Below are 18,690 nucleotides of genomic sequence, written 5' to 3' on the forward strand. Positions count from 1 at the left end.
ATTGATGCTGATTACACAGGACAAATATATGCCATGGTGTCCTGATTCCAGCAAGGATGGGGTTAATTTCCCCAAGGAGCCGGCAGGGGAGGCAAGTATTCCATACCACGTGACCCATGCCCAGCTATAAAAGGAGCTAGCTGGGGAGAGGGAGTCAGTTGCCACTTGGGGGTAGGCTGTGGTAGTGTGGGTCTGGTCAGTGTGCTTCGCAGAGGTACTGTAATCGCGTTCTTATATTCCTTTACCGGTGTTATTGTTTTTCTTTTTTCTTCCCTTTGTCTGTTCTGTTAAATTATAATATTTCAACCCATGAGTTTTGCCCTTTTCTGCTGATTTTTCCCATGGCTGTGGGAGTCGAGCAAGCGGCTGCGTGGTTTTTTTTGTTGCTGGCTGAGACCAAACCACGACGGTCCTTTGTGGTGCCCAGCGTGGGGCATGAAGGGTTGCAATAATGATAGATCTGACCGGTGCTTGTTAAAATGGATTTCTTATATGTATTTCTCCTACTAGTTAAATAGTCGCCAGTTACAATGTTGCTTTGTTTGTTTACATGGCTGTGTTATGTAAATTCTTATATGCTGTATGTACTCCCTGTGATGCTGTTTGTTATCTTGGGGAGAGGGATCAGGACTATCATTTTGCTGTCTTGTGCAATATCAGCTTATGATATGGTAACATCGCTATTCAAGTGGCTTTGTTGGGATTTCTATGCAGTATTGCTGTCCTGTCCATACCTTGGTTACCATCTCTCAGAAGTTATCAATAATCACACCCAATCTATGGGAGAAACAGGGGGAGATACTTCCCCCAGCTCTTTTGCCTCCTTTTTCTCCTTTGATCCAGGTATAACACCTCTTGAGAATTTTTAATATCCTTGGGATGCTCAAACCAGCGTGTTCCTATTGCTATGTCTCCTGAATGTTTTTCAAGTTTTTTTTAGGGTAAAACAGCTGTTTAAGACTACCACTCAGAAATCTGTCCCAAGGCCAGATAGTCAGGGGTGGCATGGGATGTGGGAGAACATGGGCAGGTATCCAGAGAGCTTCTCACCTCCAATGGCTTGGGACTTCACCCGTGAACAACTACAGGACCCTGATAAAGTAATAGAATACTTGAAAGGAAAATGCTGTGGCTATTCCAGAGAGGCACAACTTATGGCACTGTGTTGAGCCCTGGCCAGTATCTACCAAACACTGCTCAGTACTATGCAGGACCCTCAGGGGAAAGAGGGGAAAGCCAGACCAGCAGGCACTGCAGCTACTCCAACCCCGGCGGCAGGCACTGCGGCTAAACCAGAAAACCAACCTGTGCCAGTATCAGTTGCTCCTATACAGAAGAAGAAATACACCAAGAAATCAGTTTGCATAGTAAAGGATGATGATGAACCAGGGCCATCAAAGGAACAGGAGGAAGAGACAGAACCAGAGATAATAACCCGTTCCCTATCCCTGAGTGAGCTGCGAGATATGCGAAAAGATTTCAGTCGACTTCCTGGTGAGCACATTGTCACCTGGCTGCTCCGATGCTGGGATAATGGGGCCAGTAGCTTGGAATTAGAGGGCAGGGAAGCTAAGCAGCTGGGATCCCTGTCTAGGGAGGCAGGCATTGACAAGGCAATTAGGAAAAAGACACAAGCCCTCAGCCTCTGGAGGCGACTCCTGTCAGGTGTAAGGGAAAGGTATCCTTTCAGTGAAGATGTTGTATGTCGTCCAAGCAAGTGGACCACCATGGAAAAAGGTATCCAGTACCTAAGGGAATTAGCCGTACGAGAGATGATTTACTTTGACCCAGATAACGTGCAGTTACCTACAGATCCTGATGAAGTCCAGTGCACAAGGCCCATATGGCAGAAGTTTGTACGGAGCACACCATCATCATATGCCAACTCCTTGGCAGTGATGGAATGGAGAGGTGAAGAGGGACCAACGGTGGATGAGGTGGCTGGATGACTCCGTTAATATGAAGAAAGCCTATCTTCCCCCCTTGTTTCAGCTGTGGAGAAACTGTCCCAGAAGGTCCAGCAACTTGAAGAGAGTATGTCCTACTCCCCACCTGTACAGGCCAGCATCTCAGCTATTAGGAGCAGGCGTATCCCTACTCAAGAGGGAGAGTATAGGGGGTACACACCACGAGGCACCCTGTGGTTTTACCTGCGTGACCACGGAGAGGACATGAGGAGGTGGGATGGGCAACCTACCTCAACCCTACGGACACGGGTACGTGAGCTGCAAGGAAGAACAATCACAAAAGGGGATCCCTCCAGGAAAAGTGCAGCTCCTGTTTCCAGCAGACAGTTCCCCAGACAGAATGGAAGGCCTGATCTTACCTCCGATCCTCTTGAAGGGACTTCCAAATCATTTTTGCAACACGTGAGTAACGTATACTATGATCAGGATTAGAGGGGCCCTGCCTCCAGCCAGGTGGGGGAAAGGGACAACCGGGTTTATTGGACTGTGTGGATTCAATGGCCTGGCACATCTGAGCCACAGGAGTATAAGGCTCTGGTGGACACTGGTGCACAATGCACCTTAATACCATCAAATTACAGAGGAGCAGAACCCATTTGTATTTCTGGAGTGACAGGGGGATCCCAAGAGTTGACTGTACTGGAAGCTGAAGTAAGCCTAACTGGAAATGAGTGGCAAAAGCATCCCATTGTGACTGGCCCAGAGGCTCCATGCATCCTTGGCATAGACTATCTCAGGAGAGGATGCTTCAAGGACCCAAAAGGATACCGGTGGGCTTTTGGCATAGCTGCCTTGGAGACAGAGGAAATTGAACAGTTATCCACCTTGCCTGGTCTCTCGGAAGACCCCTCTGTGGTAGGGTTGTTGAGGGTCAAAGAACAACAGGTGCTGATTGCTACCACAACAGTGCATCGACGGCAATATCGTACTAACCGAGACTCTGTGATTCCCATCCATAAGTTGATTTGTCAACTAAAGACTCAAGGAGTGATTAGCATGACTCGCTCACCCTTTAATAGTCCCATATGGCCAGTGCGAAAATCTAATGGAGAGTGGAGGGTAACGGTGGGTTATCGTGGCCTGAATGAAGTCACACCACTGCTGAGCGCTGCCGTGCCAGACATGCTAGAGCTTCAATACGAACTAGAGTCGAAGGCAGCCAAGTGGTATGCAACGATTGATATCGCCAATGCATTCTTCTCAATCCCTTTGGCGGCAGAGTGCAGGCCACAGTTTGCTTTCACTTAGAAGGGCATCCAGTACACCTGGAATCGACTGCCCCAGGGGTGGAAACACAGCCCCACCATTTGTCATGGACTGATCCAGACCACACTGGAACAGGGTGAAGCTCCAGAACATTTGCAGTACATTGATGACATCATTGTATGGGGCGACACAGCAGAAGAAGTTTTTGAGAAAGGGAATAAAATAGTTCAAATCCTCCTGAAAGCTGACTTTGCCATAAAACGAAGTAAGGTTAAGGGACCTGCACAGGAGATCCAATTTTTAGGAATAAAATGGCAAGATGGACGCTGTCAGATCCCAATAGATGTGATCAACAAAATAGCAGCTATGTCCCCACTGACTAGTAAAAAGGAAACACAAGCTTTCTTAGGTGTTATGGGTTTTTGGAGGATGCATATTCCAAATTACAGTTTGATTGTGAGTCCTCTATATCAAGTGACGCAGAAAAAGAATGATTTTAAGTGGGGTCCTGAGCAACAACAAGCGTTTGAACAAATTAAGCAGGAAATAGTTCATGCAGTAGCCCTGGGGCCAGTCAGGGTGGGACAAGACATTAAAAATGTGCTCTACACTGCAGCCGGGGAGAATGGCCCTACCTGGAGCCTCTGGCAAAAAGCACCAGGGGAGACTCGAGGCCGACCCCTGGGGTTCTGGAGTCGGGGATACAGAAGATCCGAAGCCCACTATACCCCGACGGAAAAGGAGATATTGGCAGCATACGAAGGGGTTCGAGCTGCTTTGGAGGTGGTTGGCATGGAAGCACAGCTCCTCTTAGCACCTCGACTGCCAGTGCTGGGCTGGATGTTCAAAGAAAGGGTCCCTGCCACACATCATGCAACTGATGCTACGTGGAGGAAGTGGATTGCACTGATCACCCAGCAAACTCGAATGGGAAACCCCAGTCGTCCAGGAATACTGGAAGTGATCATGGACTGGCCAGAAGGCAAAGATTTCGGAAGATCACTAGAGGAAGAGGTGACGTGTGCAGAAGAGGCCCCACCATATAATGAACTGCCAGAAAATGAGAAGAAACATGCCCTGTTCACTGATGGGTCCTGCCGTATTGTGGGAAAGCATTGAAAGTGGAAGGCTGCTGTGTGGAGTCTGACACGACGAGTTGCAGAAGCCACTGAAGGACAAGGTGAGTCGAGCCAGTTTGCAGAGGTAAAAGCCATTCAGCTGGCTTTGGACATTGCTGAGCAAGAGAAATGGCCGGTACTTTACCTCTATACTGATTCATGGATGGTGGCAAATGCTCTGTGGGAGTGGTTACAGCAGTGGAAGCAGAACAACTGGCAGCGCAGAGGTAAGCCCATCTGGGCTGCTGAACTGTGGCAAGATATTGCTGCCCGGATTGAGAATCTGGTTGTGAAAGTACGTCATGTAGATGCCCACGTCCCCAAGAATCGGGCCACTGAGGAACATCAAAACAACCAGCAGGTAAATCAGGCTGCTAAAATTGAAGTGGCTGAGGTGGATCTGGACTGGCAACGTAAGGGTGAACTATTCATAGCTCAGTGGGCCCACGATGCCTCAGGCCATCAAGGAAGAGATGCGACATATAGATGGGCTCGTGACCGAGGGGTGGACTTGACCATGGACACTATTGCACAGGTTATCCACGAATGTGAAACGTGTGCTGCCATTAAGCAAGCCAAGCGGTTAAAGCCTCTTTGGTACGGAGGACGATGGCTAAAATATAAATATGGGGAGGCCTGGCAGATTGATTATATCACACTCCCACAAACTCGCCAAGGCAAGCGCCACGTGCTCATAATGGTGGAAGCAACCACTGGATGGCTGGAAACATACCCTGTGCCCCATGCCACCGCCTGTAACGCTATCCTGGGCCTTGAAAAGCAAATCCTATGGCGACATGGCACCCCAGAAAGAATTGAGTCAGACAACGGGACCCATTTCCAAAACAGCCTCATAGACACCTGGGCCAAAGAGCATGGCATTGAGTGGGTATATCACATTCCTTATCACGCACCAGCCTTGGGTAAGATAGAACAATATAATGGACTGCTAAAGACTACCCTGAGAGCCATGGGGGGTGGGACCTTCAAACATTGGGATACCCATTTAGCAAAGCCACTTGGTTAGTTAACACTAGGGGATCTGCCAATCGAGCTGGCCCTGCCCAATCAAAACTTCCACGTACAGTAGAAGGGGATAAAGTCCCTGTAGTGCATATGAAGAATATGTTAGGAAAGACAGTCTGGGTTAGCCCTGCCTCAGGCAAAGGCAAACCCATCTGTGGGATTGCTTTTGCACAAGGACCCGGGTGCACTTGGTGGGTGATGCAAGAGGATGGGGAGGTCCGATGTGTACCTCATGGGGATTTGATTTTGGGTGAGAATAGCCAATGAATAATTTTATGATGTTAAATAACCTTGCTGGTGTATGTTATCGTTATCATTGCTATCAATGGTATTACAGAAGAATCACCCAAATCAATGACAGATGGACTCTGATGAGACTGAGTAAAGTGTGTGATGATGTAATAAGAATTGATCTCAGTATCTGGCGCCCAGCAATTTTCCTAAAGATCAACATCTTCAATCTGCGGACTGTGGGCATGGACTGCATTGAATTCCCCAGTCACAAGCTTCAAATACAGCACCCAACAGTTCAGCACTACACATCATCTTATGTGCCCTGAGAGACTGTTCTCACCAATGGAGCCTACCGTCATGGACTATGTGAGCTTAACGGACATTTTTAAGGGATGGCTCATAGACTATGGGAACTGAAAGATCTGGGCATGACATAGATGGTATGGAATAATTGGTGGATAATGTTCTGGTTCCGGCAAGGATGGGGTTAATTTCCCCAAGGAGCCGGCAGGGGAGGCAAGTATTCCATACCATGTGACCCATGCCCAGCTGTAAAAGGAGCTAGCCAGGGAGAGGGAGTCAGTTGACACTCAGGGGTGGGCTTCTGCAGTGTGCGTCTGGTCGGTGCGCTTCACGGAGGTACTGTAATCGCGTTCTTATATTCCTTTACTGGTGTTATTGTTTTTCTTTCTTCTTCCCTTTGTCTGTTCTGTTAAATTATAATATTTCAACCCACGAGTTTTGCCCTTTTCTGCTGATTTTTCCCATGGCTGTGGGAGTCGAGCGAGCAGCTGCGTGGTTCTTTTGTTGCTGGCTGAGGCCAAACCGAGACACATGGTAACAACAGCTACACCACCTGTGACTATTGAGAAGGGAACTCAACTTGCTCAGTTAATCCCATTTCAAAATTGTGTTCCATGAACGAACAACGTTACATGTGGTAATGGTGGTTTTGGCTCTACAGGAAAGCCACAAGTCTATTGGGTGCAAAGAGTATCTAATCAACGCCCACAAATGCATTGTGTTCTTGAACTTAATGATGCCACTCCCAAGAAGGTCCAACTGACTGGATTATTAGACACTGGAGCAGATGTGACGATCATCTCTTTATGGGAGTGGCCTGTTACTTGGCCATTAACCTCCAATGCCTTGGGAGTGGCAGGACTTGGAGGAGTTGCCAATAGTTATATGTCCACTAACCCTATTGTGATTGTAAACTCAGAAGGGCAAAGGGCTACAGTGTGGCCATATGTGACCTCAACTCCTTTAAATCTATGGGGAAGGGATTGCTTAGGCCAATGGGGAGTTCACATAACTACGGATTTTTAGTTGGGGCCACTGTATTGCAGGGTGTTTCTCAACCCACTTTAGCTCTAAAATGGCTAACAGAAAAACCAGTGTGGGTTGATCAGTGGCCCCTTGGCCAAGAGAAATTAACGGCCCTGCAGCCTCTGGTAACGGAACAACTTGTTGCAGGACACATAGAGGCCTTACATAGCCCTTGGAATACCCCAGTATTTGTTATCAAAAAGAAATCGGGGAAATGGAGAATGTTGCATGATTTGAGAAAGATTAATGATGTCATGGCAACAATGGCAGCACTACAACCGGGATTACCTTCGCCTATTATGATACCTATGGGGTGGGAAATTGTTGTAACAGATTTAAAAGATTGTGGTTTTTACCATCCCTCTGGCAGAGCAAGACAAAGAAAAATTTGCATTTACTGTTCCGTCTGTGAATAACATGGAGCCTACCAAAAGGTATCAGTGGAAAGTGTTGCCACAAGGTATGACAAACTCACCTACAATTTGTCAATGGTTTGTAGCAAAAGTGTTGAGTCCAATCCGTGCTCTGTTCCCATCTGCCTACTGTTACCATTACATGGGTGATATTCTGCTAGCTGCTGCAACACCACAAGAGTTAGAAAAAAATGGTACAGAAAACACGGAAATCTTTGTGTGAATGTGGCTTAATAATCACCCCAGAAAAGGTACAAAGGCAACAACCGTGGTTATACCTAGGGATGAAAGTATTAGCTCAGACAGTCATGCCACAACCTATCCAACTACAAATAGAAGTAAAAACATTGAATGATGTACAAAAACTAGCAGGAATGATTAATTGGATTTGGCCTTTTGTTGGTATTCCATCCTCCAAATTATGACCTATCTTTAAGCTATTAAAAGGTGACACTGATATTTTAGGCCCACGAATGTTAATTGAAGAAGCGAAAAAGTTGGTAGCTGAAATAGCACAAGCTATTAGTAGTAAACATGTATGGAGACTTGACTTAGCAGTTTCAGTGCAGGCCTTTGCATTAATAGATCAGTTAGCGCCATTTGCTGTGATTGCTCAATGGTGTAAACAATGGGATGATCCCTTACATGTTTTAGAATGGATTTTTTTGCCTAACAAGAGGAACAAAACAGCCCCTGATCTATTTGAGCTAATAGCAAAATTATTATAAAAATCAGGACTCGATGTTCAGAACTGATGGGAAGAGACCCTGAACAGATTGTAGTCCCTGTACAGAGCGATTATTTTGAATGGTGTCTAGCTAATAGCACTGCCATACAAGCAGCCATGACCAATTATACAGGGCAGGTAAGCTACCATTTACCTTCACACCCACTGATTAAATTGGGCACACAAATAACGTTTCGACAAAAAAATCTCAGTCGTAGAAACCCAGTGGAGGGCCCCACGGTGTTCGCAGACGGCTCAGGAAAAACTGGAAAAGCTGCCATTGTCTGGAGACAAGGAACACAATGGTGACATAAGATCGAACATCAAGAAAGTTTGCCCCAAGTCGTAGAACTATGAGCGATGACCATGGTGTTTCAGTTTCCCCGGCCCAGTCAACGTTGTGACAGATTCAGCTTATGTCCGGTCTGGTACAACGTTTAGATAAAGCTGTTTTAGGTAATGTAACTAATGAATTACTGTTTGGTGTATTGAAACTGTTATGGATAACAATACAGAGGTGACAGCAGGAATATTATGTGATGCATATTAAAAGTTATACCCAGTTACCAGGATTTATTGTAGAAGGCAATGCACAAGCTGATGCTTTAGTGTCTGCAGTGGCCCTGGGACCTGTGCCCAATGTTAAACAGCAAGCGATAGCATCGCAGAGTTTTTATCATCAGGGATATTGTGCGTTAAAAAGTCAGTTTAATCTTAGTAATACTGAGGCCTGCAATATTATTGCGGCCTGCCCCGACTGTCAAGATGAACATGTACCTGTATATTATGGCACCAATCCATGAGGATAACACGCTTTACAGCTTTGGCAAACTGATGTCACACATATTACTGAATTCGGCCGTTTGAGGTATATACATGTATCAATCGATACCTTTTCTTCTGCCCTTGTAGCCACTGCTCACACTGGAGAATCAGCTCGAGATGTCTTACACCATTGGCAGCGTGCATTTTCTGGTTTAGGTGTCCCACAACAGATCAAAACTGATAAGCAGGACCATTATGTATCGCAAAAGGTAGCTTGTTTTTTACAACTCTGGGGCGTTACACATGTCACAGGCATCCCCCACTCACCCATGGGTCAAAGTATTGTTGAGTGTGCACACAGGACTCTAAAACGCTTTTTACAAAAACAAAAAGGGGGAATGATAGGGGCAACCCCTGAAGCACGATTAACTAAAGCTGTATATGTATTAAACTTTTTGCAGCTTGCTGATGATACTTCTGCTGCGATGCCGCCCCTTCTTCGGCACTTTGGTTCCCTTGTGACCCAGGAACGGGTGGGTCCTGGAGCAAAAGTGCTGATGCGAGACCTCAGGACAGGACAGTGGTTGGGTCTGCATGACTTGTCACGTGGGGAAGAGGTTATGCTTGTGTCTCCACAGATCATGGACCACAGTGGGTGCCATCCAGGTATATTTGTCCATACCTAAAGTCTACAGACAACGACTCCTCATGTGAACTTGCAGGATGAAGGCTTTGCACTTGATCCTCGCGTGCGTGACTCTAGTTACTCCTGTCTTGGGATTTTGGATGCCCGCACAACCAAAGACTAACGTGTGGGTCACACTAGCAAACTTAATGGGCCAGGACACGCTTTGTTTGTCAACCTCATCACTGGAAAATGCTTTCTCAACATGTCTGGTGGGGCAGCCCTTAGATGCCTGGCCTGTGCCGGAGTTAGAGTCTCTGAAGCACTTGACAAAAGGGGGTAAGGTAGTTGATAATTGGGATGCCTGGGTACCCTATCTGCAACACAGTAACCTCGAACCACAAGAACTAGAATTACTGGATTCTGTTAAAATGGATTACTGCTTGTATTTTAATTATAGTGGCAAAAATCAGTCAAACATTCAATGTATTCCAGTCTGATTTTTTTATAGAAATGAATCTGCTTGGCGCAACTACACATCAACCAATATCTCTAAATCTACTAATCATTCTCTTAGCTTGCCAGCAGGAATCTTTCTCATTTGCGGAGATAGAGCATGGCCTGGTATCCCCTCTCATATAAAAGAGAGCCCCTGTAGTTTAGGAGGATTAACCTTACTAACACCAAATACATCTATGATTGTGCAACACTATAGGTGCCCAAAACAAAGTGCTCATGCATTCAAAAATAGCTGCGATGACAATGTACAATTTTGGAACCCTGGAGAAATAATTGCAGCATCCTTTTTAGCCCCCGGAGTGGCATCAGCTAAAGCGCTCGCTATGCTTAACAAGCTTGGGTGTTGGCTGGCTAAGCAATCTAATGCTACATCTTCAGCTTTATGTAGTTTACTGCTAGATGTAGACTCAGACATGCCACACTGCAGAATCGAGCTGCAATAGATTTTTTGTTGCTGGCTCAGGGTCATGGTTGTCAAGATTTTGATGGGATGCGCTGCATGAACTTATCAGACCATTCTCAATCTATTCATGCATGCGTACAAAGGGCATATTAAAGTTGCAGGATGGCAGAAAAGATGTAGATTTGTCTGAAGACAAGTGAGGGAAAAGGCTCTACAAAAATGGGTCCAGAGTGGTCTTGAAGGGATGGAGCAATTGAGACAAATCGGCAAATCATGACAGCCTGTTGGCAGATGGACTGCTCCCTGCGTGACTGCTGTGAAAACGGAAAAGATGTTCACTGAAGAATATGAGTTTATGAATTGTACTGATTTTTCTAGAAGATAACATTTGACAGAGAGCTTTTCATAATGAGAAGCTATTGTTATCTTCCCACTAAGCACAATTCTGTTTTATTCAAAAGGAATTGTTCTGTGCAAGGAAAAATATAAAGTGTCCCACTCTTTGTACAACCCAGAAACAAAAAGTAGAAGCAGTTTCTGTTTTCCATATTGGATAACCTCAACAAATCTGACTCCATCTTAAAAGTTAAAGTAGCTATCAGTGAAGAACTTTTCTCCATTTAGCCATTCAGGAAATTAAAGTGTGTAGAGAAAAATGTGCTTTCTTCAGCCTCTTCATCTTTCACCAAACTATTATGTCCATGTTTCTTTAGTTCCCAGACTCTGACAGTATTTCCAACAAAATCCCCTTGTCATGAAATCATAGAATGGTTTGTGTTGGAAGGGACCTTTGAGGATTATCTAGTCAAACCCTGCTGTCATGGGCAGCGACACCTTTCACTAGATCAGGTTGCTTGAAGCCCCATATTACAAGTGAAAAGCAGATGCAGATCCCTCAGGGACAAGGCATGACATTCAGTGAGTGAAAGCTTTGGCTTTGTTGAAAGTGTGGCATTACTACAGTGGCAGCCCATGGACACCAACGTTAGTAAAAATGGTGACCCGATGCAGCACAACCCTTCTTGAGGGTGAAACTCAAGGGAAAGCACTGCAGGGGTGTGTAATAAAACTTGCGCTGATTAACATATCATACATATGCAATGTCTTGTTTTGCTCATTAGCAAACTTGCTGATATAATGCAGGTGCTGTTATCTGAATTCCAACATCTGCAGCTTGCTGTCACGTTGGCACGTGTACAAGGGTTTGTGCAGATGGGAGAAAACAAACTATCCTTTGTTGCCGTGACAAGATAAGATGCTCTTGGGACTCTAAGTCAAGTAGAGTAGTGTAGAGACAGGGGAAGTGAATTATCCTGGGTTATTGTGCCAAAGTCTTCTCACGACCTACATCCTGTCCAACCTGACCTTGAACACTTTCAATGATGGGGCATCCACAACTTCTCTGGGCAACCTGTTCCAGTGTCTCACAAATCTCATTGTAAAAAATTTCTTCCTTGCATCCAACATAAATCTACCATCTTTCAGTTTAAAACCATTGCTCCTTGTCCTGTCAGTACAGGCCTTGGTAAAGAGTCTCTCCCTGTCTTTCTTGTAAGCCCCCTTTAAGTATTGAAAGGCTGGAATACTGTCTCCCCGGAGACTTTCTCTTCTCCAGCGTGAACAACCCCAACTCTCTCAGCTTTCCCTCATGACAGAGTTGTTCCACCCCTCTGATCATTTTTGTGGCCCTCCTCTGGGCCTGCTCTAAAAGGTCCATGTCTTTCTTGTGCTGGGGACCCCAGAGCTGGACACGGTACTCCAAGTGGGGTCTCACAAGAGTGGAGTAGAGGGGCAGAATCACCTCCCTCGAGCTGCTGGACATGTTTCTTATGATGCAGCCCAGGATACGGTTGGCTTTCTGGGCTGCAAGCACACATTGCTGGCTCATGTCCAGCTTTTCACCCACCAGTACCCCCAAGTCCTTCTCTGCAGGGCTGCTCTCACTCACTTCATCCTTCACTCTATACTGATACTGGCGATTACCCTGACCCAGGTGCAGGACCTTGCACTTGGCATTGTTGAACTTTGAGGTTTGCATAGGTCCACTCCTCCATCAATGTCCCTCTGGACAACATCCTTTCCCTCTAGTGAATCAGCTGCACCACTCAGCCTGGTGTCATCTGCAAACTTGCTGAGGGTACATTCAACACCACTGTCTCTGTCCTTTATGAAGATATTATTGGTCCCAGTACAGACCCCTGAAAGGCACCACTCGATACTTGTTTCCACTAGGACATTGAGCTATTCACTGTAACTCTTTGGACATGGCCATTCAGCCAATTCTTTATCCACCTAACAGTCCATTCATCAAACCTATATCTCTCCAATTTAAAGGTAAGAATGCTGTGGGGGACCAAGTCAAAGGCCTTACAGAAGTCCAAGTAGATGACGTCCATAGATGTCGTTGACTTGTCCACTGATGTCGTTGTTGGGACGGACACGACACTGGACATCAAGTTGCAGCAATCCAATTTCTTTATTTAACAAGCAGTGCTTTCTTATATTCTTTTCCCCAGGTGCTTATTAGGTCTCGCAGTAGCACTTTTGCTCCAGGACCCACCCGTTCCTGGGTCACAAGGGAACCAAAGTGCCGAAGAAGGGGCGGCATCGCAGCAGAAGTATCATCAGCAAGCTGCAAAAAGTTTAATACATATACAGCTTTAGTTAATCGTGCTTCAGGGGTTGCCCCTATCATTCCCCCTTTTTGTTTTTGTAAAAGGCGTTTTAGAGTCCTGTGTGCACACTCAATAATACTCTGACCCGTGGGTGAGTGGGGGATGCCTGTGACGTGTCATGCCCCAGAGTTGTAAAAAACAAGCTACCTTTTGCGATACATAATGGTCCTGCTTATCAGTCTTGATCTGTTGTGGGACACCTAAACCAGAAAATGCACACTGCCAATGGTGTAAGACATCTCGAGCTGATTCTCCAGTGTGAGCAGTGGCTACGAGGGCAGAAGAAAAGGTATCGATTGATACATGTATATACCTCAAACGGCCGAATTCAGTAATATGTGTGACATCAGTTTGCCAAAGCTGTAAAGCATGTTATCCTCATGGATTGGTGCCATAATATACAGGTACATGTTCATCTTGATAGTCGGGGCAGGCCGCAATAATATTGCAGGCCTCAGTATTACTAAGATTAAACTGACTTTTTAACGCACAATATCCCTGATGATAAAAACTCTGCGATGCTATCGCTTGCTGTTTAACATTGGGCACAGGTCCCAGGGCCACTGCAGACACTAAAGCGTCAGCTTGTGCATTGCCTTCTACAATAAATCCTGGTAACTGGGTATAACTTTTAATATGCATCACATAATATTCCTGCTGTCACCTCTGTATTGTTATCCATAACAGTTTCAATACACCAAACAGTAATTCATTAGTTACATTACCTAAAACAGCTTTATCTAAACGTTGTACCAGACCGGCCACATAAGCTGAATCTGTCACAATGTTGACTGGGCCGGGGAAACTCTGAAACACCATGGTCATCGCTCATAGTTCTACGACTTGGGGCAAACTTTCTTGATGTTCGATCTTATGTCGCCATTGTGTTCCTTGTCTCCAGACAATGGCAGCTTTTCTAGTTTTTCCTGACCCATCTGTGAATACCGTGGGGCCCTCCACTGGGTTTCTATGACTGAGATTTTTTTTTTTTTTTTTTTTTTTTGTCTAAAGGTTATTTGTGTGCCCAATTTAATCAGTTGGTGTGAAGGTAAATGGTCAACGCTTTTGCTACAGACCATTGACAAATTGTAGGCGAGTTTTTCATACCTTGTGGCAACACTTTCCACTGATACCTTTTGGTAGGCTCCATGTTATTCACAGACGGAACAGTAAATGCAAATTTTTCTTTGTCTTGCTCTGCCAGAGGGATGGTAAAAAACACAATCTTTTAAATCTGTTACAACAATTTCCCACCCCATAGGTATCATAATAGGCGAAGGTAATCCCGGTTGTAGTGCTGCCATTGTTGCCATGACATCATTAATCTTTCTCAAATCATGCAACATTCTCCATTTCCCTGATTTCTTTTTGATAACAAATACTGGGGTATTCCAAGGGCTATGTAAGGCCTCTATGTGTCCTGCAACAAGTTGTTCCGTTACCAGAGGCTGCAGGGCCGTTAATTTCTCTTGGCCAAGGGGCCACTGATCAACCCACACTGGTTTTTCTGTTAGCCATTTTAGAGCTAAAGTGGGTTGAGAAACACCCTGCAATACAGTGGCCCCGACTAAAAATCCGTAGTTATGTGAACTCCCCATTGGCCTAAGCAATCCCTTCCCCATAGATTTAAAGGAGTTGAGGTCACATATGGCCACACTGTAGCCCTTTGCCCTTCTGAGTTTACAATCACAATAGGGTTAGTGGACATATAACTATTAGCAACTCCTCCAAGTCCGGCCATTCCCAAGGCATTGGAGGTTAATGGCCAAGTAACAGGCCACTCCCGTAAAGAGATGATCGTCACATCTGCTCCAGTGTCTAATAATCCAGTCAGTTGGATCTTCTTGGGGGTGGCATCATTAAGCTCAAGAACACGATGCATTTGTGGGCGTTGATTAGATACTCTTTGCACCCAATAGACTTGTGGCTTTCCTGTAGAGCCAAAACCACCATTACCACGTGTAACATTGTTCGTGGAACACAACTTTGAAATGGGATTAACTGAGCAAGTTGAGTTCCCTTCTCAATAGTCACAGGTGGTGTAGCTGTTGATACTGTGGCACATACTTGTCCTGTGTAATCAGCATCAATCACTCCAACATGTACCATGAGGCCTTGTAAGATGGTACTAGATCTTCCTATTAGCAAGGCACTTAAACCTTTGCCAATTGGTCCACAAGCGTCCAGGGGCACCTTGTGTACCTCTTTCGTACTTATTGTCACTGAGTCGGCAGTGGATACATCCATCCCGCCTGCCCCTCTTGTCTCTCCTGATAGCCGGTCACAGAGGGTTGCTCTCACGCTACTCCCAGGAATGGATTGTTGAGGCGGGGTATTGGTATCTGCGCACACACTTTCGTGCTCTTCTTGTCGTTTCCTGATGGTATAGGTTGCCCATTAAAGTGATATTGTGAAGGACATTGCTTAGCAACACGTCCCATTCTTCCACATCGATGACACATCATGCTTGCAGCACCTCCTATACTCTGCTTTTGAGGGCTAGTTCTCTGTGGCTTCTTTCTAGGGCACTCTGCTTTTACATGGCCTGACTGACCACACCCATAACATTTTAGGCTTTGCACACGCACTGCTGCCATTGCTGTTGCAAGTGCAGTCATATTATGCTCCACAGACCCAACTTTAGCACATGCGGTTATCATTGCCTCTAAGGTGGGATCACCTGGCAAAGCTTCAATTATTTTTTGGCAGTCCGCGTTCGCGTTATCTCAGGCTAGCTGTTTCAGTAGCATCTCACGGAGGTGAGTGCCAAACACCTGTCGCTCAATGGCTGCCTGCAGTTTTTCAACAAATGGAAGAAATGCTTCATGAGTACCTTGCTTAATAGTGGTATATTTCTGTTTTGGCTCTGCCAACTCGGCAATACGGATTAATGATTCAATTCCTACTTGCTTTACTTCTTCTAACACAAGGGGGGGCCAATTGCGCTTGGTGCTGTGGATTATTAAATTGACCCGTCCCTGTTAATACTTCAGCGCCGTTACCATAGCGAGGGTCCCCTTGCGGAAACTGTAAGTTAGCCACAGCTTATGCCTCAGCTCTTTGTTGCCAAATGCTTCTAAAAACTGTTAACTGCACCGGCTGAAAAATAATCTGAGCGAGGTGTTGAATATCACAAGGAGTCATTGGTTCTCAGGACAGCAATCTTATGAGTTGCATTACTGCAGGAGAGTTAGGGCCGTACTGAGCAACAGCTTTCTGCAAATCCGGAATCACTTTCCAGGAATAGGGCATATGTTCATGGGGCTGCCCTGATGCAGGGTCATTATATACTACAGGAAAAGCAGCAGGCTCGGCAATTTCAGTACTAGGAGACTCGGCATGAGAAAGTGAAACAGGTATTTTCTCTGACAAGTCCCAATCACCCAATTCCATTGCTTTTTGCTTCACCTCCCTCCAAAATCGGACAGGGTTTCGGGGTTTAACTGTCACTTGAACTGGCGGTAAGTCCCAAGTTCGGGGATACTTTGAACAACAGAGAGGACCCCCTTGTTCTATTTGCGATTTTACATCAGTTGGAGAAGGACAAGGTGGAGGTGGGGCAGAAGGGACAGAAACTGGAGGAGAATTGCCCAAGTCAATCAAATTGCTTTCCTCCTCATCGTCTGATTCAGGGGGCAAAGGTGGATAAGGGAACGGTGGATTAGGAGGCTCACAAGGGACAAGCACCTCCACCGGAGGGGTCTTTTGGACCTCTTCACTGCTCTCGATTTGATCTTTAGGCAATACAAATCCTGATCGGTTAGCACCTTCACTTGCAACTTGGTCGCGAGGTAATACATATTTATATTGTTTATCTTTTGTGTTCATCAGGAGCAGTCCTTTATTTTCCTGAGCAGCAATCTCCTGCCCCTTTAAATTACCAACACAAGGTTTAGAGACAAACGGCACAGGGGCTGCGGACGGCTGTTCACCTCCTCCTGCTAAATCTCTCTGCTCCTTAAAGTTCTTTAATGTCTCTAATAAAAGTCGCCACGTAGTTAACAACAGCCGATTTTGAGCCATGCGTAGCTTCCTCAAAGTCTGCCCTAGTTTTGTCCATCGCGTTATACTAAATGCTGTAACCGATGTTACTTTTACTCCCTGTTCTTTTCCCCACAATGGCATTTTTCGCAAAGTCACTTCAGGGAGGATTACACCTTGCCGTTTCAACAACAGCATCCATGTGGAGAGTATAGTCTGCTCCTCCTTAGTTAACTTCCCTCCCATGTCCCCAGTGGCTCATCTACTACAGGTGTCTTCTTAAATATGATCCGGATCCATTAACAGCTCTGCCCGCTGTCCTCAGCTTCACTGGGCTCCATCCCCACGACTATTTCCAGTTGTCTTCTTCCTTAGAATCACGTTGGGGTCACCAGCTGTTGTTGTTGGGACGGACACGACACTGAACATCAAGTTGCAGCAATCCAATTTCTTTATTTAACAAGCAGTGCTTTCTTATATTCTTTTCCCCAGGTGCTTATCTGTGCATATATTCTAGCATTCTACTTTTGCCCGATACGCTCTCACATCACATGCTGTTCATGCTCTGGTCAAAGCCAGGATGTTTGCCAACCATTATCTTTTTACTTAGCTCTTCTCAGGACTCCCCAGTCTCTTCAAGGGTACACAGATATCTGCTCAAGGTTAATGTTAAACTTGCATTCTGATCCCTCGGACCAGCCGAGGTTTCCCACACACTGAAGCAATCACTCCACTGTAGAAGGCCACTAGGTTAGTCAGGCATAATTTGCCCTTGGCGAAGCCATCTATCTAATCACCTCCCCATCTTCTGTATGTTTCAACATACTTTCCAGGAGGATCTGCTCCATGATTTTACCGGCACAGAGGTGAGGCTGACTGTGCTGAACCCTGTCTCTGTACTTGGTACCTACATTAACTGAGATTCTCAGATCATACCTGTGGGGTATAAGCTTTGTCTGAGCTTCCAAGATAAGATGAAGCCAGTGTGGCCTGTGGATCCACACCAGTCACTAACTGGCCTGTCAGGGCCATGTCATGTCTGTCCCAAATGACAAAGCAAAGCAGCAACATTGACCCACAGGTACAGCTCGGGAAATGCTAAGGCATGAAACAGCACATAAGGAACTGGATGACATGAATGCAGGGGTAAAGTAGTCCTAAAGGTGAGTACCCTCTCTTTCTTCCATGCTGTGTATGAAGGTGTTGGCAAAGCACTTCTCCTAGTGATGACCTGGCATATCAGCTCTGGATAGGAAGTGAAAACCAATGCTGTTTGCAATCATTCTGTATAAAACCTGGAAGCAAGCCACAAATTTAACACAGCTTTTTCCCAAAACAGGTCCAAGAAGAGTCTGTGGTATTCCTAATTTAAATGAAGTTTGAGCTCCAAAGCTGAGTGCCTCTTTGCTTGAAGTATTTTGCATTCTTAAGAAGAGGTTGTTTAGCAATGCCCAGCAGAAATATCCAAGTTAAGAGTTTATCCCCCTTGTAGTAAGCTCTAAGCTCTTTGGTATCACACTTCAAAGTTTAAATTACAAACTTCAGGGACTTGGCTGTCTAAAAGAATATTCACTTAGCTACCTATCATGCTAGTTAAAACACACAGACAAATCCTGATGAGAAGTCAGCTACGAGTGCAGGATAGATCCTAATCCTGAGCTGAGCAATTTTTTAGTAGAAGACAGGATAACGTGTTGCTTTT

Source organism: Vanellus vanellus (genome assembly GCF_965231255.1).
Source record: "Vanellus vanellus genome assembly, chromosome: 1".
In the NCBI taxonomy this organism is placed as follows: Eukaryota; Metazoa; Chordata; class Aves; order Charadriiformes; family Charadriidae; genus Vanellus; species Vanellus vanellus.